Source organism: Perissodus microlepis, chromosome 15, assembly GCF_051167445.1.
Source record: "Perissodus microlepis isolate ML-2025 ecotype Zambia chromosome 15, ASM5116744v1, whole genome shotgun sequence".
NCBI classification, from domain to species: Eukaryota; Metazoa; Chordata; class Actinopteri; order Cichliformes; family Cichlidae; genus Perissodus; species Perissodus microlepis.
In genome coordinates this window covers 4,091,621-4,117,661 of record NC_140475.1, presented here as the reverse complement: position 1 = coordinate 4,117,661, position 26,041 = coordinate 4,091,621, and the positions used below count along the sequence as shown (strand labels likewise).

The 26,041-nt window shown below is 41.5% G+C and overlaps 1 protein-coding gene across 5 annotated transcripts in view; it reads left to right on the top strand.

Annotated features, from left to right (window-relative positions):
• Positions 1–26,041, top strand: part of klhl29 (kelch-like family member 29) — a 254,720-nt gene that overhangs the window by 12,132 nt on the left and 216,547 nt on the right. For 3 of the 5 annotated variants that reach the window (XM_084953377.1, XM_084953378.1, XM_084953379.1), the window contains exon 2: positions 883–951. The exons of the other annotated variants lie outside the window; for them this stretch is intronic. The gene's annotated coding sequence lies outside the window, so the exon portion shown is untranslated. The remainder of the gene's footprint in view (positions 1–882; positions 952–26,041) is intronic. 5 annotated transcript variants of the gene reach the window in all.

Sequence of the window (26,041 nt, the reverse complement as noted above, 5' to 3'; positions counted from 1 at the left end):
AACGGCTCCTGCGTGACCTGCGGTGGATATCTGCTTGTTGAAGCCCCGTGCTCTTCAGATATTAGATATTAGAGAATCCACAAAAATGTGATTATACTCTTTTTATTTTTTAATTGTACGCTGCAGTGCAAAAGGGTCATGAAATTTTTTCAAAAAGACAACAAAATCCCGACACCATAGATTGTTTTGTTTAAAGTCTCTTTGTTTGCCAAATTGATCTTTATTTCTTTTATTTGCAGTGATCAACACGATAAAAAGACGTCTACCAAGTTTTTTTCCTTCCCCCCCCCCCCTCACTTGTTTTCAGCAAAAAAATGTCATTGTGCTTAGATTCCAAACAGAAGCACGTACTCTTTCATAAACAGACAGACACAGACAAAGAAGGAGACGTGGTGACTTCCAAAGGCTGCCACCGTCGAGGAGTCAGATGATCGCTGTTTTTACCAACACCAGCTCTGTTGTTACGTGCGACAATGAGGCCCTTTGAAGTGTCACGTCCCATGCAAAAACTCCTTTGTCGTCATCTCAAAAAGAGCAGAGCTTTCACTTTTGTGTATTATTGGAGGGTTTTTTTTCTCACATTTTCACTCAGACATTTGTTTGCTACTAATCCCAAGGAGCTTTCCAGCCATATATGTTTAGTTTGGCTGTCTCCCACTGCCAATTGTCTAATGTTGACCTCCGATATTCTCTCGGGACTGTTGTAGAGCCATTAATAGTACGTCTGTGTGTAGATCTGTCCTCACTTTCATACTCTTTGAGTGAATGGAAACCTGTTTCTTATTAATATTTGAGAACACCAGAGTATTAGGACCGCATTTATAGCAGTTCTTTTTTTTTTCTCAAAGCCTTCCCATTTACCAACTGTTATTGTTTCTGCAGGTGTAGACAGCAATACTCAAAAGATCTAATTTGTCTGTGATGAGCATCCCCATCCACAAGAGACCAAAGGTACGGTAAGATATGAAAAGCTCATTATCTTAAGTCCCAATAAACATCTTATTATGCCACCGACAAGCCACACGGCATAATACAAAAGCACAATAAAACATGAGTCAGTCATATTCTGCCTTGTCTTTTTATTGTTTTTTTTTTCCATGGAAACTCTTTGGAGCCATTTTAATTTCACAAATTTTACTAACGATATTGCTGTAGAGGAGAAAGGCTATAAAAATCTAATCTGATTATGCTCTAATGCGACCTGACAAAACCTTGATTGTTTGATACAGCTTACTGTGCATAACGTGTAGTGTTGGCCTGGTTTGGCGGGGGGTTGATTGTCTGGAATTATTTGATATATGGTGTCATTAATTCTGCTTGACTTCCCTACCGTGTCCATAAAATGAGTTGTGTCTGTCTTTGTTTCTTTCCCGCGATGATCTCGCAGTTATGTCGGCAAGCAAAACAAAGTTGGTCTCGAAGCAATTACTTGGGCTAGAGTCTGATCTCGGGTCATTAAGGGATAGGATTACTCCTGGACCGCGGGACCCCAGGAATGTGCAGACCCCTCCGGTGGTCTGCTCACCGCTGATGAAATAGAATTGAATTAATGGGGTTACCCACTGTGAGGACTGATTAGAACGACATACTGCCTTTGATCCCGGAGCGAGGTGACCAGGCATGGGCGCCACAGGCATCGAGGCGGGGTTTCATGTGTGTGTGCGATTATGTGTATGTCCTGTCTTGGGTCAGTGCATCACTAATGAACGGTGCTCATTACGTGTGCTCTTTGCTGGGTTCATATCTCACTGGGGTGCTCCAGGTGTAAAATCACTCTATGGTGTTGGGTTTGTGGAAGGTGGCCCACAGTGGTATGTGATAGTCATCCTGCTTTTAGATTTGGCAAATCATCTGTAGTCCTTCATGCATTTTAAATGCCTCCCCTTTGATCACAGTTGCAACTTGTGTGTTGTAGTCTGAGGTTAAATTTAGTTCGATGCTATACGCCGTTGCCTGCAGTCCATCATGTGCTGAAGTCTAATAACACAGCTGGAATTTGTAACCACCGGTGTTTACCACTTTTTGGTTCAAGTAGTGTACGAGTTGGTAATTACCAGTTGAGCATAACAGTGGGCTTTTGTGCACCAGGAATTTCTTTGCTTAGTTATTAAGTAACAGAAATGCTCTGCCACAGCTCACAGTGGGCCAGGTGTGGAGTAGAGCGTTTACATTTTGGTCAGTCTAATGCAGCAGATTGAAAATACAAGTGCTGTTCGGGAAAGGTTTTCTTAAAGTGTTCAAGTGTTGAGATTTGAGTGGGCTGAGATATTATCAGGCATTCTTGGAGCTGCTAACGCGGCCTAAAAAATTCTGGCAAGGAGTTATAGCTTTGTCAGAGAAATCTGAGCAAAGAAGGGACTCGGTGACAGTGAGATTGATATGCTTAATCCTTTAGAAATTAGCTTCTGTCAGTGTATGGATTCATTATGAATACTGCTTCATGTAATGAAAACTTCACTTGAATAAATTTAAGTCATATTTTACAGTAGCCGACGAAATTGGCAACCTATAACGCCAATTTACACTTGCACTTCTCAATTTACTTGATATTAATAGGCGAGAAATGTCTCAGCTGTCCTCAGTCCTTGTGATGAAATGAACCGCGTCACGGTTTGAGAGTGTGAAAGGCCTGTTATTTGTTTGTGTGATCATTGTGCTGCTAGAAGGTGGCAAAAGATCCAGATCCAGAGATCATCACTGCTGCACTGTTAGCATTTATAAAGTTGTTTTTTTGTGATCGCTTGACGTGAAGAAATCAACAAACGCTGCACTGTAGGATTTTAATGACTCGTTTCAGTCATTTCAAGACTACACTCCATGGACAAAAGAATTGGGCCGCCGCTTTTCATCTAAATTCGCCTTGGTGTTTCTGGTTCCAGTGCCAGGTGGCCATGCGGTCTGCCCTTCTAAACATTTGAAAATACTCAGTCGTTCTACAGAGCGCACTAAATACGAGGCCACTGTTGCCAAGTCAGTTTGTCTCCTAAATATTACTTGATCAGCAGTAGGAGTTATTATTGCAAAGATCATGTAAAGTTACTTAGTGGGGTCACTGAGTGCTGAGGTGTTTAGTTGGTGAAAGTCACCAGTGTTCTCCTGACTCAGTAACCACAGGGCTTAAAACCTCCACTAGCATTAGCATCAGCACAAAAACTGCATGCTGGGAGCTTCATGGCTAAGCAGCTCATTACTTTTGACCTTTCTGCATTTTCTTTCCTCTTTTTAAGAAACTCTTAATACCTTCTAATACTTACAAAAAATAAACGAATACCTTAGGAGTTACTTTAAATGACTACAATAAAGTTGTTTTTTTTTTAAAAGGCAAAAGGGGAAATTTATTTAATTTCAAAATTTCTAGAATTTTGTCACTATAAAAAAACTCAGTCGCCAAACCCTTGATGCCATAAGAGATCATTCCACTCAGGACAGGAATGGTGTTCACTCAGAAAGCCTTTGTATCCTTTCTAAATGGACAAATGCACCCAACCATGCCAACAAAATACCCCCAACTAGGGCTGTTCGATATAACGATATATATCGGATGACGATATAAAAACGTCTATCGTTTCATTTTACGCTATCGTTTGTTTCGTGGTGTCGCAAAATAAACTCTTTACGGCAATATTTTTTCATGGTTTTGATGGTCACTGTAGTGGTTATATTAATTTCTTAAAGTTCTCTCTTTCTCTTATATTTAATATAACCACACTACTGACGGACAAGCGCCTGCTTTTATGCGTTGTGGTTAGCAACAACGACGGTAAAACCATCGCGTATCTGCTTGTTTATGTTCCACATAAACCTTTCACAATAAAGCTCAAGATCCCGTTGAGACTTTTCAAAATAAACTGAATCACGTGAAAGAGCAGATTATTTACGGATGAGAATTAAAAAAGAGCCGCCAGGTGCTAAAAAATAAACCTTAGACTCAAATGTTAGAACAGGCTTTTCCCCGCAGCACGCTGTGTAATAAATACTCACAAAGAAAACGGCGGCCGTTACAACTTATGTCTAAAAATGTATAGTTTCATGCATCGGTCGACTCCAGGTACACGACGCCCAGCTGGAAACACTTCCCGCAAGTCGAACTGCCCGAGATTCACAGAATTTACAGAAAATGTTACATTTTTGTGATTTATATCGTTATCGGGACGATAGAATTCTTATATCGGGATATGAGATTTTGGTCATATCGCACAGCCCTACCCCCAACTGGTCAAAGATTGAGTTATTTTCATTAATATGTCCACCCTCTATGTATTTAAATAGTAAATTTTTATTTGAATTAAACACCAGGCCATTGTGATAGTGTTGGTCGTCTAGAACAGCCATAGTCACCTTTGCCTTATTATGTTGTATTTATACTCCAGTCCAAACTAATTGTTGGATTACTAATCAGTAATCCAACAGTAATCTTTCGCTTTCAGTGATATTACAAGAATGGCTTTTAACCTTTGAAGGCCACTATTTGATACCCTGCATTTTACCCATCTACCCACTAATTGAAAGTGTCTATGGGAATATCTTACAGCTAGTGGTTACCCGCTGGCTATAAGGTGTTACCATCTGTCTCCATGTGCCCATAAAGCTCAGAGTGGTTTGGGGATTTTTCCATTAGTTGGTACAACTGTTTTACGCCAAACTAACTGCACCACATTCAGCTCAGAGTAGCACGCTGAGTTGCATTTTCATGGGGCCATGGTGTGGTTATTTGTTTCACAGCCAAGTCTGAATGCTGCTGTTCAAATTTCAACCAAAAAGAGTTAGAGATCTAGAGTGTTTTATCTGCTCCAGACATTCTCGGTGTGGATGTGCCCTAAATCCACACAGCAACATGTGAAAAGGAAAAAAAATACAGAATTCTAATGATCAGAAATGTCGCACTGCCTGCCAACAAAACTCAATAAAGTTTTGTTTGTTTGTTTGTTTTTTAAACCACATATCTTGGGAAATAATGGTCATCATCACCCTTGTTTGCCCAGCAGTGTGCTGTTTATGTTGGGCCCCCAGACGGTAAGCTTGAGCTGTCTGCCAGAATCATTCTCAAGGCCGCCTCAAGTAATGATAGATGACAAGCTGCGAGGAGGAAAACGTGTCCCTCCGGTAGCCACTCAGAGCCGCTCAGACAAAGGTGCTATCATCTGGCAGCCCAACCTCTGTGCTATTGTGGAGGAAGGTTGAGGGGTGGAGGTAAATAAAAGAGTGGAAGAGTGTCTGCAGCGGCTAAAGAGAAAGAAAGTTACATCTCTCCTGTTGAGGAGTGCAGTAAATTGCTGTGAGGCGTGTGCATTGACTCCTTCTTGTCAGTGAATACTAATAAATCCCAGTGGTCACCTTGATTAAGCTGAAGTTTTGTGCTCTCGAAAAGGGCTAACCTTGACTTTAGACTGAGCAGGAAATCTCTCGTCATTATTAATGAATCTAAAGAAAATGTATGTTTTGCATTCGTTTTAAGCTCTCTCTCTCAGTTAAACGCTGGTATGTTTCAAGCAGCAAATACGACATAATTATTCCTTTTAATAAATGTAACAGAAAAAATATATTTACCATGAAAACGAGATTTAAAAAATAAATCTTTCCATTGGCTCTGTGACTCCATTCACTGAAGGCACTGAGATGCTGTAGCCAGTATCCAGACCTTGGGTTTACATTATTTTTACATTATTTTCTGAAGGTCCCGAGGTCAAGAATAAATAAATAACAAACAACCTTCCCAAAGATATTCATATTCTTACTTGAAAATACTTCTTTTTCTATGATACCATGTGGGCTCAATGTCGTTATGCACAGTTCAGTTCAAACCAGCAATGTAGTTAGAATCCAGCCTTCAGCGATGCTAATATTTCATTTAATAGTATAGATTTTACACTATAGATACATTAAGATATTAGCATTAATTAAAAAGTGAACAGCTGTTTTTAAATTTGATGTGGTGGGAACAGTAAAAATGGCTGCATAAGTAACTTTATCTAAAAATTTGGACCCAAAGTGATTCAAGGAAGGAGAAATTGTTAGCATTACAGCAACAGGCATCGAGATTGGGTGGATGTCAGAATGTGTACATGCTAAAACGCCATGTCACGCCAGAGGTCTCTGTGTGACTGCCCACAGCCTTAGAGAATGATACTTCTTACTTAGATGTCTTGGAAAATTTCAGAGATGATGACACCGCTGATCAATAAAGCAGCCTACAGCCATACCATAATTAACTTTATCAAACCACACAGTGCTTTAACACAACGGGGTGCGTCAGAGTGGTAGGATAGGAAGTAATAACAAAACTCAGGAATAAAACGAAACAGGTTAAAAAAGAGTTTTCAAAATCGCATTCAGCAGCAGCAGCAGCTTATTTGTTGTTGAAGCCAAATCCCAGTTGAAAATACCATTTAGATTGTTCAGCTTTTGTTGTTTTAATGTTCTGGCTGCTTGGAGTATATTCCTTTTTATCCTTTAACTAAAGTCTGTAATATTACACTTTGTGCTTATCCACACATGTTCCTTCACCTAATGGACTGTCCCACTGTGACGGGATAAAGACATTAAATGCAAAAAGGTGCCTCGTGGCTTGCCATAACCTCATCTCTCACAACCACTTACTTCAACTCAGCAGAGTACAGCAGAAGTTGCCTTATGTAATGTTTCATAGTGTTTTTAAAAACCCTACGTCTGCCACTATTATTAAAACAGAGTGTCTTCACCTGCTGACGAAGGGGAAAAGAAAAAACCTTTAGAAAGGCATTCATTGGGACACAGCGCACTGAAATATTAAACTGCAGAGACAGGAAGTGTTGGGAGTGTAGTGGAGGGGGGTAGTCCTGGGGAAAGTAATGTTCTAAGCAGAAAATAATGGCACTAATGACATGACCTCTGACCTGGGCACCATGAGGCGCATGTCTGATATTGTCTTGGTTGAGAATAATCAGGTGTGTAGGAAGGGGGGGGGGGGTTAGGAGCAAGGTCAGGGCCTGGTGCCATTCATACGACAACCTCTGGCCTTCACAGCACACACTCACACATCTTTAATGATAGAAAGGGGTGGGGTGGGAGCACGGGGATCCCATTCACATGGTGTCACCAGACCATAACGGAGTCGGAACATAAACGCACATTCATAAACACTGACTGCGACCCGCGCTGTCGTACGTACCCGGTTATATTCTTGTCACATAAACAGTGAGGCATTGTCTCCTGCACGCCCCTGGAGTGATTAAGACGTACGGCGCGGCAGGGGGTCGGCCCGTGGTTTAAAGGAGCATAGAATCGGAAGAGGCTGACACACAGAAACGCGCACACATACACGCAGCAGGGGTTTTAGCATGGCATCTTATCCAGGCCATTGAGGCTAATATCTGTGAATGGGGCATGCTGGCATTTTCATGGTATCGGTGTTGTCGCTTTTCCTTAAAGCGCCCTGAGGGACTGCACGGTATGATCACATCATAAGGGAGAATGGGGGTGAAAAAAAACTACCCTACTACTTTACCTCTAATGTCCTCAATCAGGAGCAGATGACTACAGTAAAGGCAATAATATTTAAAAGTCATTAAAAACTGTCGGCTCACGTTTGGCTCAGCAGATAAAATTTCTCCGCTTTGCAGCTTAAAAGGTGCGAGGCAGCCTTGCTTTGGCTCACCGTCATGTGCTCATAGTGATGTTTAAATGACGGGTTTTATAAGCTCTTATGTGCAGCATTTCAAATAGTACATTGTAAATTGAATAGGTAACGTATTGTATTCATTACAGCTTCAAAATGTCACTTGGCCTTCCACCTTAAAAAGTGCTCAGGGTTAAAAAACTTCATTTGTTTAAATTTGTGTTTAACCAGAAAACAAAAAAGACACAAAAAATCACTGAAATTAAAAAATAAATCAGTCTCTGTAGCGTGTGCATCACTGAGCCAAGGATGAGCACGCTGGGACAAAAACAATAAGTCTGATGCTATCTGCCGTCTGCAATTCATTGATTAGACCCATGAGCTGGAGAAATAGCGGGATTTGCAAAAGCGTCCACGCGAAGAAAAAAAATCATTGCATTGGAGAAGCGTCGATAAATAGGCTTTACCGGGCAGTTTATTGAAAGACCCCTTCAGTTCCCATTTTTAAATTGCCAACTCGGGCGAGGAAAGCGAGTATAACGCTGCGATATCATGCAAAGAGAAAGCTGAAAAATGTTCAGCATCGCCAGCTGTCCGTCCATCCATCTACTCATGCACAGAGTCCTGTCAGCCGTGCTTCGCCTCAGCCCTCCATGCCAAACATTCGTGTCCCCCTTTCGGTGAAGACGTCCTGCAGCCTGATGATATCAAGCAGCGGGCTTTGCCATTTCAGAGCACACAGTATGTCTGTCATGTCAGCTGTCTTATTTAAGAATATCTACACCTCAACGTCCCCTATTGCCCAGCCTCCATGCAAGTAATGTCGTATTGATTTTTATGCTTGGCATCTGTGCTCCGGCTATAGCGTTAAGTCACGACCCGTAAATCAAAGCTTAGTGTGCGTCATTAGTTGGCATGCTATTGTAAGATGGTTATCGCTGCAGATGAGGTGTATTGTTTCACTTAATGTCTTGAGCAGCGCTCAGCTTGAGCTCAGATATAAAACAGTGTGTGCTTCTGGAACAGAATCATAGGTAATTTCATATTTGCAGATTTCCTCCACGTACCACAGAAGCGACTATAAAAAAGGTTGTTATCTTTGTATTTTTTCCTCATATATGTTTGCATCTGGTCAATCTATTGTATTCAATGATACCGAGAGTATGCGCATATAAACCAGAGCCTACACAATGCATTATGCAATATCAGAGATGGAGATAAAAACCATGACTTATTGCTGTTCCTTCCTCCTTGTTGTCTGCTAAACTTGATTGAACGTTTCCCATTTTTCAGCTGACTCAAGCTGTTTTGCAGGCAAAAAAGAAAATGTATATAGGATTTCTTCTTCTTTTGCTTTCTGGGTCGAGCTGTTAGACAGTGTCACCGCTTCCTGTCCTGCATCATTTAAAGAAAATGAAATACAAAAGTAAAACAGCACGCCGATGTTGTGAATATCCTGTGTCCACCCCGTTCCAGCCCCTGTCAGATTCACAGATACGTTTAAAAGGAAGCAATTTCCATGCCTGGTATGAAGCCTCCTTTTTAACCTTAATTACATCGCAGCTCTGTACGGACCAAATGTCCTCTGCCGAAATTAATTTCCCAACAGGGACTCTTATCAAAGAATTCAGATGTACCTCCTTATCATCAGCGGTCAGTGGCACTGCGTTATAATGTACTTGCTGCCAAATTTTTATTTGCATAAATGTTGATACGAGCCTTTATAGCCATCCAGAGAGTGCAACTCATTATGTCACCTATCGCTTATGTACGGGGTCTCAGATGTCCGCCGCCGTTCTCAGGCGTGACAAAGATGTCAGGGTTGGCATGCATGAGACAGAGAAAAGCATTTAACTGCATTTTCCACTTAAACTGGGATTCAGGAGTGCGCTGTCATTTATGTGAAAGGTTATTGTCTTTCAGCAGAGATGGCAGGGCGAATACAGATTCGGAGTAGTGAGCCATTACCGACATGCTACAGGTCATTTGCAGTTACGCGTTTATCCGGGCTCTTGTAGATGGAGATTTGTTTTTCACCGTTTTGCCCTGGCTTTAATGACACAATCCAGGAAGCTCTATGATGATCCACAAGTTGTGCATTTTAGTGTGCATGTAAAACGATTAAAGTGATCCTAGTGCAGTTTTATGGATGACACATGTGTAGTGCAGATGTCAAAGCAACACTATAGGGGCTCATACTTGTGAGCGAGCATTCCTGCACCATATGTGTTTTTCCTTAACTCCGCTGCCCTCGAATCTTCTTTCAGAAACCGCTGCATACTGCTGAGGCAAAACAAATCACCTTTCCAAATCAGTCTTTCCTTCCAAGCTGTAAACCCCCCCCCCCAAAAAATGAAAGTGCTGCTTGTAAAAATTGATTTTGAGATTGAAGCAGAAATTTGTGTTGATAGTAGTACTTGGCACTATAGCATAGAGAATCTGAGCTGGGGAGAAAAGTTCAGTATGCAGTGAGTACCTGGCTCTGTTTTTTTTTGTTTTGAGTGTACTTCAGGTGTCGGATGAGCAGGTTGCGTTGGCTTTTGAGAGCAGTTGAAAAAGAAGCTCGTCTATACGCGCTGACCTTCCGCGGCTAGACGAGCCGATGAAAGAAAAACAATTAACGTCAGTGAAAAGTCTATTAAAGCACCGCAGCTCTCCGTCCGGCGCAGGTGTTACTTCAAAGATGCCACCTACAAAGTTTTGTAACAAATTTGCATCGCGACTGTTAAACACGTTTTTAAATCCAGCCGGTGCGCATTAATCCGAGCCTCTCCCGGCTCTTTTTCCTCAGTGGTTATGTCTCATAATGTCACTCGACTATCACTCAGCTGTTTTTGTGTTGAATTTGCTTCTCTGTATGCCAACCTCTGCTGCTTTTGTCAGTCTTACAGCCACCCACCGAGATCAGATTAAAGCAGATATGTCGAACACAGCACCACTGAGTGGCATGCCTGGAGCAAAGCATGCTGGGATTTAGCGGCTCGTACGCTGTGACAGCTGAATGGGCGAGTGATGTAAGTGGCACTGTCCCCCCTGTAATTGCTGTAAACTAATTAGGATGTATGGTTTGTGGGCATTTTAATGGAGCTGCACTGTAATATGTTTTTTATGAGATTTTCCGTAATCTTGTTTTCTCTGCGACTGTCGCTGCACATATGTCGTTCTCTATTTTATCGAAACATTTCACTTGGTAATTAGGTTCCTTACACCTGTGCTTCATCAGCAGACTCATAAATGCTGAAGGCCTTACTTTTCCTCAGTTTTTAGCAGTGCTGTGCTGTACTTTAAGTTGGGTATACTTCCATGTAGTGCAGTATTTACTTTGTTTATCCTGCCGCCATCTACCGGTCACAGCCGATGGCGTCCCCTCGCTGAGCCTGGTTCTGCTGGAGGTTTTTTCCTGTTAAAAAGGAGTTTTTCCTTCCCACTGTCACCAATTGCTTGCTCATAGGAGGTCATCTGATTGTTGGCGTTTTTCATCTGTTATTGTAGGTCTTACAATATAAAGAGCCTTGAGGCAACTGTTGTTGCGATTTGGAGATATATAAATAAAATTTAACTGATTTGAATTGGTTTGAATTGTGACGGGGTACTGTAGTCCCCAAACTGAATGTGGGAAGCTCCAGCTATGACTATTTAACACACATAAACATCACACTTAGCAACGCATTTATCTTCAGTGACTAAAAGTCCAGCTAGATAGAATCAACAGCTGATACTAGCTAGCTCGCATCACAGTCAGCACTCCTGATATATCCTCCACCTCCCACTGGATGAGAATTGGTTGGGAGTCCCTTCCGTGGTGTAGATAAGATGGCAACCACTAACTGTGAGAATTAATCTGGGTTCTTGCGGTGCTCTGTACACGTAGCTGTACTTGTCAGTGTGAATGCACTCAAAATAGCAAGAATGTGCAGGCAGATTTGAGACAGAGGGCACGACTCCATCATTCTGAGATTCAGCACATCCAAAGTCAGAAAAAAGACTCTTAAGGGAGATGGTTTAATTATAATTTGAAAGAGCAGTTAAGTTCTCATCCTCTGTGTATACCCCTTCTCTCTCTTTCTCTCAGTCTCTAACTCTGGGTCTCTACACCAAACCAGATGTCTGGTTACTGGTGTAAACTGGTTCGCTTTCAACTTATTTTGACATCTTAAAATGTGAATGGGGAGAGGTGGGACCAAATAATTAAAAGCTGAATCTCAGCAGGTTATCCGTTCAGGTGAATTCATGTTTACTTGAATGGTTTTTTTTTTCATTTACTTGAATAAAACATACCAATAAATATAATTTGAGGCAATAAATTATCGAGCAAAGGTTAAATGTCTCTATGATGAGTTTATCATCACTTGGAAAGACTCGACCATTTGAAGTTTGCTGCCTCAGTGAGCCACCACATTAACCAGTTCTCAACCAGCTTCTGTACAGAGCGCTCCACCAGCTCATCGAGGGTCTACAGAGCCGATTAGGGAGTACCCTCGCTAGACCATGGTGAAATGGTGGAGTTAGTCTGTCAAACCAAGAGATGGGTCTCACAACAGTGATCTAATAAGCCTGCTGATAGAGGAATAGGAGACAGGAAGAGCCCGTTCTATTTGCTGTTTATTTTACTAATTCACTCATGAATTATGGTGTACACATGTATTAAGCAGAGGAGTTGATTGTACAGTAGACTGACGCAGAAACACAGACATTTTCTACCAAATTTCATGGTTCCTGGAACAACGATCCAGGCTTCTTTTAAAGTAATCTATCATGTCCGCTCAGTTAAATGGATTTTAACACATTTAATCTTCCTGTGAGGACGAATGCTGAAGTTTTCTCCAATGTGTAAATACAGCTCAATATCAACTCTGAACTCTTCTCAAAGTGCTAGTAGACTAACATTTTAGTTAGAAAGGATAAAAAATGTTATATTGCAGTATGAACTACTTGGTCATTGAAATATTGAATTTCTAAGCATTTTTGAGTAATGCACTATGTGTGCTCAGAGTGTGTAGTGCAGCAAAATTATATACAAAAATACGATTAAAGAAGTGATGAAATAAACCCACACATCAAACATTTATGAATGCACGGGTTCCTCATTTGCTGTTTTTTTTCTACGGTTGAATTTCCTCTATCTGCTTCACACCACCAAAAAGTTGAATTTGCTGTATTTTACCCCAGATATTATATAATTTTTTTATCCCCGTGGCAAAAATGCAGAACAACTTTTTAAAGTTTAAGATCCACTTTCTTATCATCTCTTGGGAATTAAGTTTTAGACATGCCCCGAGTGATTTCTACACATCCAAGCAAAGAACTGACAGGGTCACCAACCTGTGAGCCTCAGTCCCTTCCCCTCACATTACACCCGTGCCATCAACACTTTCTTCTTTTTTTCCACTCACTTTTCCTTTTAAAACTTCTTCTTTTTTTAACCAAATCAGGCACTTCTGGGTGGAGAGGGCCTCTTGTTTAGTTGTGAAAAATCAATAGCCATTACAGGAGGGAGAGAGAAAATGAAAGAACATGCTCAAGAGGGCGGGAGACAGACTGCTATCCCTGTCAGTCTGACCCTGCCTGATGGCTGTCATCTCCCTTAATTGCTTTGCTAATATCATCCCCGCTCAGCCTGGATCTAGGTCAGCAGGGCCCCTCTGTTGGAGCTGACTTGAGGCTGTCCTGCTTCATGATCTCTCCCGCTGTCTGCCTTTTTCTTTTTTCCCCCCATTAGGGCCATCTCAATTAAAATAAAAACACACAGTAGGAGAGTGAGGAAAAATGCATTGTTTCTTGTTCTGATATGACCCTCGTTTGAATTAATCCAATCAGACACATTTTTTCCTGGCAGTAGATAATCATTTATGCACCCTGCTCTATTCTGGGAGGGGAAATAGACTTGCCAGAATGAACCTTTTTATGTTTGCCTCAGGTGATGCAGGATCTGCTTTTTCTTTGTCTATCGTCCTTTCTGCCGTTTGCACCTTTAGGTCAGAATACAAACCTTCTTAGTTACAGAGAAGCTTAACGCCGATAACTTCGGCTTGTGTTTCCGATTTGTTTAATACGGCGGTTTTTATAATGAAAGCATTTGAATCATTTTTGTTTCACAGTTGCAAACTGCCTAATATTTTGGCTCAACGAGATTGAACCGAGTAGATTTAATGATGGTGATTTATTAAAAGTGAATAATTACAGCTGCTCTTGAGGACGGTTGTATTTAAAAAGATAAAAATTTATGAAAACTAATTTATTTAAAAGCAATGAAAACAAAGGATGAGGACGGACAGGATGATATCTAAAGCTGACGGATATATGAGTTTCAAGGTCAATACACATTTTTTTGTGAATTAAAAATCTGATATATTGGCAGATATTTTTTCCCCACTAGTGATTCATGTAAGAAATAATAGTACTGTAAATATCAGGGATGTGTAACTGGAGTAGATATGAACTAAAAATCACAAATAACAATTTATCTCAGTTTCAATTAATAAAGAATAAAAATTATTATTATATCCATCCATCCATCTCCTTCCGCTTATCTGGGGCCGGGTCGCGGGCAGCAGCCTAAGTCTACGTCTACACTAATCCAGATAAATTTGAAAATGGCGTTTTCGTCTAAAAACGCTCCGGGTCCACACTGTTGTTTTCATTACTTTTCAAAAACGCTACGTTCCTGTACGGCACATGCGTGAAACGTGAGACGATTCGACCTGCCTCGTTTCCGTCTGCCGTTTATTTACTTTCCGGCTCTTTGAAACGTCGCGGCAAAATGTCGAGGAAAAGTGCCGAGTTTTATCTGGAGCTATCTGGAGCATGTGCAAACTGATACTAACCTTTAATAGGGCTGTCAAAATTGAGAGCCAACAAAACAGCTGCCATCTTAGTTGAATTGGTCACATGACTGCATCACATGACTAAAATGTGTCATCGTTTTCCAAAGCCTCCGTTTTCGCTGTCCACGCTGCGACGCGCAAACGGCGTTTTCAAATGTATCCACTTTGAGCTTTTTGAAAACGCTCTCCAGTTTTCCTTGACCAAAAACGCCGTCTCAGTGTGGACGAAAGCTCCACCCAACAGCCAATTGGATCGGTTGGTCTTTTTGTTTGTGGCATTTGTTTGTTTCTCTCGCTCTTTCTTCTCTGCCATTATAAATGCTGATATCAGTTTATCCACAGATAGTTAGCACCGACTGATAAATTGGCCCTGCCGATATATCAATCGGGCTCTAACGACATGTCATAAATGTGGCATCATCAGCATCATATGCGCTTCCTCTGTAAAATAAAGGGAAGCCCATTTCACTACTAAGGTGGTTTAATTGCGGTGTTGCTCACTCTTAAATCAGACCAAAGGAGTTGGTGCATTAATGGGTGTAAGGTGCATCATTTGTTTACATGTGAATTTGTAATCTTTATAAAGATTTCCTCTCTCTTCGTTTTTCCCTACTTATCTCATATAACGCGGCTTAATGAAGTCTGGAAAGAGAACTGCAACCTAGTTATTGTTGCCAACACACCACCAGTGTAACGCCTCGAATCATTTGATGCTCCAATTATTTTTACAATCAAGTAGGCTTGCATAACAAAACACTTTCTGCGATGAGACTTGAATTTCGCTTCCAGCTTTGCTTGGCAAACTGTCCACTGGCTAAAGAAAGTGGGCACTGTGAGGCTGTGTGTTTGAGAGGGAGAAAGGGAGAACATTAGTGAGCGTTGGGGATGAATCACAGACCAGCTGTTTTCTGCCTTTGGGGAAAAATGCTAGTGAGTTTGAGACGGTAGGATTCAAGAGCAGCTTGTTGGTTGTTTTTCTTCATACCTTTTTCACCTTCACAAATAGTTTTATTAGCACCAAAGAGTGTTTCTGATTCGTTGTTGTATCAAGCTGTAGACTAGTACCTGGATCTATATAAAATAGGACTGGACTAGGCATAGTGTCTGCAAATCCAAGTTTATACACTTGAAGGCAACAAATAAAATGGAGAAAACATTGGGGTGTTTGAAAGCTTTTCTCGCTAGTCTGAAGCTTTTCTATTGTTTGCATCTCCAGTCATGGCTACAGGCAGCCATTTTAGCACAGACAAGGGACGAGGAACTAGTAATTGTGTCAGCAGCAGTGGCTCTCAGCCAAGAGCTGCAGATATTTTGTACTTTTTCCCCCTGCTCCCTGTTTAATGGAGCGTGTGAAGGCCAAGGTGTGCTGCCCCGGCCCCAAGTCTAGGCTCGGTTCAAATGGCCTCCCGCACCTTCTCTGATAGGCACAGTGGAACAATAAACCAAAGGTGGAGCAGCTGGAGAAAGCATTAGTGTAAGACCATTTGTTCCTCGCTCCCATTTCAGCCTCGCTGCCCTCCGTTTGCTCCCACAATAAGACCCCTATTTTCATGACCTTTCACGAGTTGCATTATTGCAATTTAGCATAAATGTACAAGTTTATGATTCACACATTTGGGTTTGGAAGCTACCTACAGTCTGCTGATCTCTCTCCATGAGACCAGAAGAAGGTTTTTTTTACAATATCTTCATCCCCTGGTGGGCTGTAATCTTGTGTATATTGGCCCACAGTTGCAGATTTCAAGCACAGTCCAAACTGCGCTTCCCTTCACCATAAAGAGTGGAAGTCCAGCTGTCACCCAAACTGTTTGGTTTGGAGGATCTTAGGGAGCTGAATAGAGGCAGACCCTTTGGTTAGCGCGAGGCCTGTTGTTTTGGAACTATTGATGGGAAAAATGCCCAGATTTCACAGATTTGTGGTGCCACTGTTCAGACCACATCTAGCCTTGTCATTAATGAGCTTTTGAGTCAGACAAATTTCTCTCTCGGTTTCATTTTTCTCCATGTCTGCGTTTTCTTCTAACCAGCTTCCTTTCACTGAATTTCATTGTTCCCCAGCATACACCCCACTGCCCTCATGATAGCAAAGCCTTGACTTCATTACGAATGTCAAGTTTATTATCTATTTAAATATGCTGCACTTTAACTCAACACTATGTGAAGCAGATAAAAACAAGATGTCTGAGTGCACACACTCCTTTGTCAGTTCTGTAACAAAGGCTTGGCTTTTTGAAAACACTTTTGGTGAAATGGAAAATATTCTGGAGTGTTAGCAGCTGTCAGGCAGGGATGACTAAAACCTGAACTCAAATCTCAGGTCAGTCCAAGTTTAGGTTAATTTAGGATGTAAATCTTTGCAGTTCTGACTAGATATGAGGTGGATGTGTTGTCATGTGGATTTTGTATCTCTAAACGACGAGGAGTAAAGCCAATCACTTTGCCAATCTGTCGAATTGTTTTCATCGTCTTGATGATAAATTCCATAAAAACTGTTGGCATCAAATCTTCCAACAGTTGTTAACCACCTAGATTCTACACACCTAATATGGCTGCAACCCCTCCACGTGTGTTCATTAATATTAAGGACAGCTGAGAGGGTAGTAACCCTCAAGATCTCCATATAAAGCCAGGCCTAATTAATCTATACAAGAAAGAAAGGCATTAAAGCTAAGAAAAAGTAAGTAATCAGTCCTTTTTGGCAGGTTTATAGTGCAGGATTAGATTTAATTAGGCCTTATTTTTTGTAGAGGCCTTTTTTCTGTCTTGTTTAGTGAAAACTCCCTCAAGACTACTGTGAAATAAACATGTTTGCCCACTGGTGAATCTTCAGTTAGCCTATTTTTATTAGCGTGTTTGTGAATGCCATAAAAGTTTGTTTTGCACTGTTAACGCTTTTGGAAAAACTTCCATCCTACCAGAAACTGTTCTTCGCTGGGATAGTATGAGATGTTGCGTGATCGCCACTATTGTGCATGCTTTTGTGCACACTTGCACATCTGCATTTAAAATTTCATGAAAGACCTAAAGGACAAAAAGCAGTCAGGCCATTACAAGAACCAAGAAGCGGCTCTTTTTTTGTTCACATCTATGGGGTGGTGTAGCATGAATTCATTTGCAGGTTCAGGTACTGAACACTGAGGTCTGCTAAGCTATCCAAAGTAATGCATTACTGTAAATACATTACATTTTCCAGTAATGCATAATGTAATCCATTACTGTACAAAGTAATTACATTAAAGTAATGTAATTATAGTACACAGGCTATTCATTTATCTGCACACTGCATTGGGAAGCATCAGCACAGACGGCATGTTAATGCAAAACCAGCCAGAAACTTAAAGTGATGTTAAAGCTGAGTGCATGCTGACCCCAGCGCAGCAGCCAGAGCCTGAACTTCAACAGGTATCAAAGGCAGTGATGTCTGCTAAGGCTCGCAGCATTGTAGCGTCTGTTTTTACCTGCACCTGTTTCTTAGGTAGAATTACCTTTGAGCTCTCTACTCATTACTTTTAAGAAAAGTAATGAGAGTGTGTAATGCATTGCTTTTCTTTGAAAACCCCAAATCTGGTCCTGAGGCATCTGAGGGTGGTACTGTGGTGCAACCTGAGCGTGCGTCAGCTCACAGTGTGTATATTTTGACTGTGTCAATGCGGTTTATCCTCCTGACCCACTTTTTGTGCCGAATTTACAATTTCTGTCTCTTCCAAAATTAAATTGGATTTAGTGGATCGCCATTTTGATCCAGTTGAGGAAGACCGTCTATGTGAACTTGACTTTTTAAGAGCCTTCCAAACATGGGATCAGAATAACAGTTCCAGCAGACTAGTTGGAAGGGGATGGGGACCAACTTTACCAAATTCTCGGTGTGTCTTTTTGCTCCCTAAGTCTTTGGGCACGCCTCCTGCATTGAAACAATGATGGAGGTGGTCATGGCAGCTACTCTGACTCTAACTTGTTACGTGCCTGAATTCCTTTATTGCACTGGGCTAACAGTTGCTGTCGGGTTGTTGCTTTTCAATAATGTGCTACTGATAATTGTTTTAAACAATAATTATAACTAAATTGGATCCAGTCTGTAATCTGCCGCGTTTTGCAGGCGAAATGAAACAGTTATGAAACTTGTCCTGCTGCGACAGTGTTCAAACCAGAAGACTGCAGACAGCAGAAGTCCAGGAAATAGTGCAGGTGTTTCCAGCACATTGTTTCATCGCTGTCTGCTCTGTGCCCAGTGAGCACACAGACTGACTGTGTACTCATGTTGATTAGCCACAACAAGCCTGGTTGCCTTTTTTTTTTTTACCATCTGCATGCCACAGCTTTTAGTGTTTGCCCCACACTCCCAATCCCATTCAAGAAGTGATTGCCAAAACAATCAGACAGTCGGATATTGACATGAACACACACGAGACTGAGTTTGTGACTCATATTCCCCCTTTGTGGCCTTGCATCCTGGTAAACAGATTTTTAAAGGTGTGCTTGTTGATAGGTATCTTTAACACGGTGCAAGGCCAAAACCTCACAGGGGAAAATACACAGCGGCACCCAGGAGTGGATGAGATCACAAGGCTATATTGGGATGATCTTTCCATTGGTTTTTCAAATGGCTTCATTTCTTTCTTTCGGTTTTTTTATAGCCTGGATTGGCCTAGGTGTGTGAGTGTGTGTGTGTGTGTGTGAGTGTGTCTATAGCAAACTGTCAGTTATCACGTTTGACATCGGCAATTGACTCCCATCAGTCTGCAGATAGGAGTCGCTCCACCAACAAAGATGTGGGAATGAAAGAGGCATATTTTCTCACAGCCAACCCCAGCTCCCCCCTCCCCCCTGGCAGCACCTTTTTTAAGGATTTTGTGCTTATTCAGGCAATTCCGTGTTCTCTCGGATCACATCGAGCTCCGGGCCGTGTTGTGCTCGAAAATACTCGAGACACAAGAGGCCAAATGAAATTGCTTCAATACGTTCTTGATTATTTTTTTATGTGGAAAGGCGTGGGGGTGTGTGTGGGGAGGGACTGTAGATAACCGGTCCCGACACTTAAGAGTGACATCAGCATTATCCGTCCTCATCTCTGCGCCTTTATTGAAACCGGAGAATAAATTCAGAGTTGGTTTCACTGCCGGCACGGCCTCCTGGGAGTAAACGCACTTGAACTATTGTAATAATCCACAAAACACTGCACAGCTAGAGGTGAGACGCTATCTAGTTCACGCAGCATAATGGACACACAAATGGTTTCACTCAGGACATCAAACTGTTCAGTCATTTAGCTGCTGGTGGTTGGCTGCTGGCCTCTGTCTGGAAAATATAGATTAAAAATCTTCATCCGTGTTGCAAAGTTTCACAAAAAACATTCTTTTCCTTCTTTTTTGTGTCAAGCTGCTGATAGCACACGTTTAGCTGCAGTGAAGTCACTGAATATGCTGTGTGCTTAAAAACCTTTTAGATTGTGTGGTTTTTATTTTTAGGTAAGTGTAGTTTTTAAAAAAGTCGCACTGTAGAAATGAAAATGCTTCACTGCTTCACCCCAACAGGTATAATTACTGCCTAGTCGATGGAGCTGACAAGTTGAAGTTTACCTGTGAGTTTGTCCTGACTCATAATTATTAGGGATGTAAAGAGGCAATCTGCAACACCAATGTTCCATTTTTGTGTCACCGTACATTTGGGCTGTAATCTCGAGGCTGACTCGTCCATTGTTCAGTTGATGTGCACTCAACCAACCTGCTTCTTATGGACTTCACAACCGTAGACTCACCTAAACCTTTTTTTGACAGCTGGCTACACTTTACTGAACTTCTGCTGAAAGCTGGCTCCAATATGGCACCATGTCAAAGAAATCAAAGTGCAGTTTTTAAAAAGAAGGTGGTAAAAAGTTGAATTTTTGCATAACAATCCTATAACATATCAGCAGAAAACTGGAAGCTAGCTTGTCTGTGTTTATTGCTTTTGGCTTTGAACGTACCAGAACTGGTACGTTTTCATACGTTTGGCACAAACGTCCAACCGCACCTCCGATCCTGACCAATCAACTTATGGAAGAGCAGGCCAACTCAAATTTCTTTGGTTAGCTGTACAGCCACAGTATTTATCCCCCTCTGAGTGAGACTCATTTAAAAGACACTGTCTCAGTGGTGATTTTATTTTTAGAAATTTGCCTTTGCCAGTTTTGAATCAGCAAGTTGAGGGTGTAGATTTAGATTTGCGACGCATGAGAGCCTAACCGTGTAGATGAGTGACTTCTCGCGCTTTGTCACCTTCTTTCACACTCGCACACATTTCATATACTAAAGGTAAATAGCTTCCTTCCCAGGCCCGTGTGGCGTTGACTGGGATTACTGTGAATAATGTGATGATTGTCAGAGCTTTGGGAAAATAGTGAAAGGTTGTTTACTGCCACACCAACAGTTTTTACAGTTGATTGCTGAACGTTGTTTGATGTTACTCCACTTGGAATTCTCTTTCACACTTGAGTTGTCTGTCTGTGAGCTCTGTTACATTCCCTTTGGCATTTGAGGTCCAAAATGATTTGGAGGTTGTTACTTTAAAAAAAGAAAGCACCAAAGTTTGTCTTTTTGCTTCTGTTACACTTTGTGTTGAAAAATGGACAATATAATGTTCTTGGAGTGAACCATGTAGATTATTGACCGTTTGGGCATAAAATGGCATGAATATATATATATATATATAAGGGGTGCAACGATACACAAAATTCACGGTTCGGTTCGATACTTTGGTGCCACGGTTTGATATTTTTTCGATACAAAAAAATGTTCATGCCTTTTTAATTTGTCATTTATTAAAATTATAAATATATATTTTAACTCAAAAGTACAGTTTTTAAATTTAATGTTGCTGAAACAACATTAAATGTAATAAAAAAATAAATCTATCTGATCGAGAAATCACTCATCTCTGGAAAAGAGAGTTTATTACAGAGAAATGGCTCTTTCCAAAATAAAAGCTATACTATACGCTTCTTCTGGGGTATCTTCTCAGCAGCATATTAAACATATCAGGTCCCCATAAGGAGAATCCTGTGCTAACGACTGTCTAAATGACTCGGGTAAAGTTTGTAGCATGCGTGCTTGTTGTTTTTGTCTGCTTCCACTTGTCTTTGCACTAGGATGATGTCGGCGTAAATGTGCAGTCATATTCATTGTGTTCCCACTAGTGCTGTCAGCGTTAATCTGAAATGACATTAACGCCACAACACGGCAAATCTCCGTTAACGAGCTACCGCGGATCGCCCCGTGCGTGGGGCTGGACGGCGTCAACACGTTAACGAGCAAACTGCGCTAACGCACTAGTTCCCACCCATGTAATTGAGCATTGCGTGGCACATCCGACATACTGTTTTACTTTTGTCCATGACGCGCTTACCTTCAGGGTCATGCTTCACATGAAGACCAAAATAGTTCCAAATGCCAGATCTGAATGAGGGTGGGGGAGGTTCAATTTGCCATGTTGCAACGAGCTTAACTTCTGTCTTGCTAGCTTGCGCTGCGCTCAGTGGATCTGCGCTGGACATTGCAGCCTAGGCGGAGTAGTCAAACGCAGATCCACTGAGCGCTCAACACAGACAGCATCGTCAGAAGAAAAGCTGATAAAATAAATAAAAAAATTATTTATATATATATATGAGAGAGAGAGAGAGAGAGACCAAATTACACAAGCACTGGACTGTAAACTGGAGTGTAAACAGTTCATATGGAATGATGAATCCAAATGTGACATTTTTGGTTTAAATTATCCTCATTTAGTCTGTAAAAGTATCAGGAGAGAGTGTCTATAGCCACCTGTAAAACATGGTGGAGACTGTCGTGCTTCTGAGCTGCATTTCAATAAGTGGTGTTGGGATCCTGTCAAAATGAATGCAGTAATGAACACGGAAAAGTGCAGCCAGATATTGATTTGCCGTGCGATACCATCTGGAAGGTGTCTGATGAGCAACAGCTTCATTTTCCAGCATGACAATGATCCCGGACATGCTGCCAATGTATACCTGGATAGAAAAAAGCACACAGTGGAACATTATGAGTCATGGTTCGGCCTCCCCAGAGTCCTGATCTCATCATTGCTGAAGCAGCGTGGGATCATCTTGACAGAGAACAAAACAAAAAGCAAACATCCAAAGAAGAACTTTAAATGTTCTTCAAGAAGCCTGGAGAACTGTTCCTGAAAGAAAGAACAAGAAAGCTGCGTGAGAGAGCTCGGCTGTGTGGAAGAATAAAGGTGGTCACACCAAATATTGACTTTTAAGCTCATTAAAATATGTCAATATTAGGTGGCTTGCGACTACTTTGCATCCACAGATGGAGAAGCCTGGCATCACCGTGGCATGCACATATTGTTTTAGAGCTCCCAGATAGAATAACGTGAACCTGGGGCCAGTGTCTGCAGTTTCCAGACAATGCCGGTTCCACCAGCAGGTCAACATATTCAGATATTCAGCAAGTGAGTCATCATCTCCACTTCGAGCATCCACATTCAGAAATTTCACATCTTTAAATTATGCTTGACACTTAAATAATTAATTGAATTAATAACATTTTAATAAATCTCTTCATCCTCACCTTGAATCCCTCAGATCTGATTCACTGTGCCTGTTAAATAATAGAGCAAGTGAAATCTATGCAATGACCCCCCAATTTTAAAATTTCAGTGTTACTTATGACACAGACAGAGAACTTGAGCGAATGTGATATTTAATAAATGAACAACAGAGTAGTTCTTTTTTTCCCAAAGTCTGCAGGTCATGTTAGATAGATGTGGCTGAAATCATATTTTATGATTGGGCTAATTAAAGTGGCCAGTCATTTTTTATGTCTGTGGCAGGAAGCTTTACTACCTCGTTTGGGACGGACGGGGAGTGAGACACTGTGGAAGGACAATGAGCTTCCTCCATTACTCAAGTCGTCCTCGTATTTTTTCTACCAGCGACCAGTCAAACAACCTTTACATATAGTTAAGTTTAAGATCTCCATGGTAGCTCTCTGCTTGAAGGATACTCTTATTTCTGTCTTATTAACCTGACGCATGAATCAAAAACCGCAGCAGCTATTACTCTTCAAGAGCTTAGCATATATATCATTCTTATAATCTTGATGGATTTGTCGTAAATGTTCTTATAATACATATTATGAGGAAAACGGTGAGTCAGGAACTCTTGCCGTTTATTAATAACTAATTAGTGATTCCACTAAAATGTGTTTATTGCGTAATTAATTACCACCATCACATTATAGCTTGTTCTGACGAGTCCGTAGACTTTCCCGCTCAGGTCTGTGCAGCTGTGTTGCTTTATTTTCCCCATGGTTGTGATTTGATATGAGATTCACTAGACAATTTCCAGTTTATTACTGCTGTGTCCAGGTAGTCCCTGATAAGATTACCCAATGTCTATGAATCATTGCTGGAGTGTGTTTGAGGCGCCGGTCAGCGGCTGAACGCGTATATCCCGGATTGTTCACCAGAGCGAGCACCGTGCCCTTGCGACACGAGCAACGCTTTGCAGAAACTGCCCCCCTGACTGCCGATCCGGGGCCTCTGTGATAACGTTGTGCTTCTGTTTCGGGTTTGGGTCGAGCACACGGGTGTGCGATAATCCCTGAGCTGTGGAGGAGGCAGTGATATGCCTGTGGGGGAAACACTCTAGAGCCCCAAACCCAATTTCCACTGGCAAGGCGCTGGACTCCCTTTTTTCCCCTCTTCTTGTCTTTTAATCACATCAGGCTTTTAATTCTTTCATGAACTAGTCTCAGACCTTTTTTAACCTTTTATGAAGACCAGGCTGATGTGAGAGCTGAGCAGAAAGGAGAGTTTTGTCTTACTTTTAGTTCACCACTCAAAAAAATAAAGCATCCCTATTTAATCAGAGTATAGCAGTGAAACGTCTGGGATATTGATCTGGTCAGTTAAGTATCTGAGGGGGTTGTTAATCAGTTTCAGCTGCTTTGGTGTTAATGAAATGAACAACAGGTGCAGTGGAGGGCCAACAATGAGTCAACCTCCAAAACAGGAATGGAGGACACTGTCATTGTTTTTCTTCCTCATCTTTTCTGACAGTTTTTTCACTAGTTTTGCGTTTGACTAGGGTCAGTGTAACTACTGATGAGCCGATACCTGGACCCTACAAAGGTTGCGCAGGTAGTCCAACTCCTCCATGGTGGCAGACACCTGAGACTGTGCAGCCTGGTCCAGATCAACGTCCATCCTCTCATTAGGAGCATTCCCGGATAAACACACAAGCATGTGGGAGCCATAGAAACTACTGAGAACCATTATGACTTGCTTCATCAAAATGGACTAGACTAGAATTATTTCCACTCAGTCATGAAAGGCTGATTGTGGTCAACTCGGAGGGCAGGAGATATGGACATCCAAGTTTGCGATGCAGTAACTCGAGAATGAGACAACGTAGAATAGGGCTGTTCGATATAACGATATATAGCGCATGACGAAATGAAAAAGTCTATCGTTTCATTTTACGCTATTGTTTGTTTCATGGTGTCGCAAATTAAACTGTTTACGGCAATATTTTTTTCATCATTTTGATGGTCACTGTAGTGGCTGTTGTAGAAATGTTTAGCTTATTTTAGAGTTTAGAAATGTGTTAACATAGAATGTAGAATTATTGTAGAGACACTGACACTGCCCTCAATGTAATAAAGGCCTGATTGTGTCGTGAACTTAGGAGTAGATTGTAGGAGACCCCTCCCCCACTTGAACTATGAAAGTAAGACAAAGAGGAGTTAATGCTGAGTGGAAATTCCCCAGAGGATACCTGTGTGGGGGTCTCAACATTTGTAACTGGAGAACTGTGGTGTGGAAGGGAGATGGGTTTTATGACCTCTAGGGAGTCACCTACACCCACAGTGTTTTAACTGTCACGCACACTCACTCACATGCACACACATACACACAGGTATGCGTACACAGTCACTCACAAGCACTCACATAGACACGCGGGAACGCGCACATGTAGGCATTCATGTGCTCGTGCACATAGACACAGACACAGAGTTTGCAGCACACCGTAGGGGGGTTTTATGATGGGGACGCCTTTATAAAGCTGGCTGTAACTAACAAAGGGGTGAAGATTTTGCAGAGGGGCACCGGCCTGGCAAGTCTTCCCTTCTAGAAGATGCATGCTTAAATGAGGATAAATGAAGATAAGTAAAGATGAATAAAGTTTTGTGAAAATGACTACTGAGTCCGGTGCCATCTCTGGATGCTCGAGGAATAAAAAGAACCGGGGTAAAACTGATTTCGCAACACTGTATTAATTAAAGTTCTCTCTTTCTCTTATATTTAAAATAACAACACTACAGACGGATAAGTGACTTTTTCTATGCGTTGTCATTAGCAACAACGACGGTAAACCCAGCTTGTGGCTCCGCCGTCTGCTTGTTTATTTTCCACATTAACCTTTCACAATAAAGCTGAAGATCCTGTTGAGATTTTTCAAAATAAACTGAAATGATGACAAACAGAAGGACTAGTCCAAACAAATCGAGGACCTTATTCCTAAACGAGGGGCTACCTCTGTACCATCGACGTGGTTGGGTTATGAAAAGTCTGACACGGACCAGAAAACTGTACTATGCAAGTTATGCAGGAAACC